Below are 2,943 nucleotides of genomic sequence, written 5' to 3' on the forward strand. Positions count from 1 at the left end.
GTTGCACCTTCTGTAGTGACTGAACGGCATTTCAAATTTGGAATACTTTTTGAATCACTTCACCAATGACTTAGCTGACCAAAGAAGGTTCATGCATGATGCATCATCACACAGTTCATTCAGAGAGAGCTTGATTTCGCTATGAGAAGGAAAGGTTCCTAGAAGTCTCTCACACGAATTGCCTCTGTCACTGAGTAGTTAAGGGCCATCTGTCTCTCATCTTAAGGAAGCCTTCTTACCTGGGGTGAGACATTAGAAGATGATCAGTGCCGGGGTTCTTTTCTGACTAAAACACTCAGGGGTCACTCCAGGGAAACTGGGCTAATTGGGCTGCACGAAATAACCACACAAGAGACAGAAATACCTTTTTCTTTGGGGTTGCTGTGACGGCTCCTCTGACCTTAAGGGTCTGCAGAAAGAGAGAGAGAAAGAGCCCACACGTGCTGACCCTTTTTATTGAGGAGAAGCTATTCAAATGGGGCAAAAGGTCAGGTTTCAGGGGGCTGAGTCTATTTTCTTGATCTCCACAAAAGAGAAAAGGCAAGGCACACACAAGGCACTTCCATGGAACATTCTATCCCAAACAGGGCAAGGGGTAATATTACAAAGGAACAGATGAGCATAGCTCTATGGGGCTGTAGGAAGACACGCCCAGGTACAAGACACAGTCACTGGAACCCTAGAAGGGCGGGGCAGTCTAGCAGCGGGTGCCTGATGCCACATCGCCCAGCAGGGGAGTTAACTCAGTCACCTGCGAGGTTAGTCTCCCACAGATCAGTGCTGTGGGATGATTTGGGCCTTAATACTTTATTACTATTCAATGCAGTTTCTAGAACCACTTTTATCCACATGGGAGAGGGGAAGCTGGGCTGGAGGACAACAATTTCTTTGCCTTTTGTTCAGTTAGGTGGTAAGACAAATGGACAAGTGCCTCAGCTCTCCGTACTGACCACAGACAAGCAAAGGTGATTACAAATTAGTTGATCAGCAGGCAGACAGGCATGGTCAGGTCATGACTGGGTGAAGAGTTCAGAGATCAGAAGTTCGTAGGTTAGTTGCCAATGGCAGCTCAGCCTCCAGTCACAATCTTTTTGTAAGGATGGACACACATTTTATACCTTTAAACTTCAGTAGCCACTACACTTAATAAACCACTGGGTTCAATTGGGTAGTCAAGGATTGAAGTAGCTGGTGCTATCATGTAAAGGTATTTGTAGGGCATGTAGACTAACCCAGCCTCAGGCCCTGGGGGGACTACTGCAGCAGTTTTGTGAGAAGTTCCATTTGGCATAACAGTGGTCTGTATTTGTCTGATAGAAGACATTATGGTAGGGCCAGCTGGGTAGGAGTACTGAGGGAAGGTGGTGGAAGGACAGGCATAGGCCCAGTTATGATCCAAGGAGCAGCCTGGGCTGTTGACAAAAGAGAAAAGGCAAGGGCTGGTGATTTAATGTTGGAATCTCTTCAGGTGTCATTCAGAATCAGAAGCTCCATCAGCTGCATCTTCTTGAGGCTGTTTTCCCCTTCTGCTGCAGGTACCAGTAGTTTCTCCACTTCTTCAACTGCCCTCTTCAGTTTTATTTCTGCTCTGTTCTGAGCATCTTCCACAGTGATTAGTACATGTAAATGTTCAGTTAGATGCTCCCAATTGGGTTTGCTCTATTTTCTCCTTCTTTTTCTCATTGAGCCTTTGCATCAGGCCATTATTTTACATCCAGTTTCTGCTTCAACCTGTTAGCTGTAAGTCCTCTGGATCCAAAGATCCTCCCAACAAAATTAAAATCTGGGTATTCTTTTATAGGTACATACAATTTTCTTGTAATTGAACTAGAGGTCCCACAGCATCAGGCAATTCTGCCCTCCTTTTCTCTTGACTGCCATTTAATGTGTCATTGTACATGTCTTTCTGTACTCTGCTAATTTCTTCCTCCAGCAGCTGCTGGAGGTGGTGAAGATCCTGCAAAATTTGGACAGGCTGCTCAAGAGCTGCTTGTCCTTCATCAAATGCATCAGATAATCTGAGATTATCATTTCCCTGACCTTATTCCAGGTTCTGCAGTTCATTCCTCCCTCCACCTGGGCTCCAGTGCCAGAGATGATGAATGGGTGGTGGTGACCCCTGGCCACTGGAGGTTCCTAACCCAGAAGCCATCTCTGTGCTGGCTCCTGCTCTGGGCCACAGTTGAGGCCCTTAGCAACCAGCTCATATTGCAGCATGAGGAGATACTGTGGCCCAGCTGTATGGGTTCTCTCTGTGGGAATCCGAAGGAAAGTGTGCTTTCTCCATTGTGGGAACAGGCATCTCTATGCCTGAAGAAGCAGGGAGTCTGGATTTATCAAAAGGGCACCCAAAGCTAATGTAGAAATGTAGGGCCAGAATTGAGATGTAGAAAGAAATGAAAATGTTAGTTATATAGATGATGATGATTATTATTATGATGATGATTACAATGGTGATCGTGAATTAAGAGCCATACAGAGCTTTAGTGCAGAAACACCTGTGCTTCCCCAACCCAGCTGCTGTTCATGTTGCCAAGGAGAAGTCTGGCAGGAGATATACAGGAGTCTGGTCATCTCTTTCCCTAAAGAAAGCAAAGCACCAGGGTGGGAATGTTACCCTGGACTGGGTGAAAGGAACTCTACCTGCCTCACTTGCTTGTGTACCTCAGATGCCACTTCTCTGTTGTTCTGGTCAGGAATTGGTAGGGGCAACTGTTCTAGAGTGAGTGTGGACTCCTTGTACACACAATTACAGGTGGTAGGTGCTTTGGGTTCACCTGTTAAGAGGGATGCTCAATCTCTGAGTCTCTTCCATCAGCAGGAAGTGGCAAAAGTGTGGCAAGGACCAGCCACAAGGGAGGCTGGATCTGCCCTGGGGAATCCCAAGAGGGAGATCAACCCCTGGAACGACAGATGTCCAGGAACAGTCTTTGCAATGGAAGT

At 46.5% G+C, this 2,943-nt stretch overlaps 1 pseudogene; it reads right to left on the reverse strand.

Annotated features, from left to right (window-relative positions):
- Nucleotides 1-1,069: 1,069 nt before the first annotated feature.
- On the reverse strand, nt 1,070-2,031 carry LOC124108962 (KH domain-containing RNA-binding protein QKI-like; annotated as a pseudogene).
- Nucleotides 2,032-2,943: the final 912 nt, after the last annotated feature.

This window comes from Marmota monax, unplaced genomic scaffold, assembly GCF_021218885.2.
Source record: "Marmota monax isolate L192 unplaced genomic scaffold, Marmota_monax_Labrador192_F-V1.1 WCK01_AAM20220418_F8-fsc00414, whole genome shotgun sequence".
NCBI lineage: Eukaryota > Metazoa > Chordata > Mammalia > Rodentia > Sciuridae > Marmota > Marmota monax.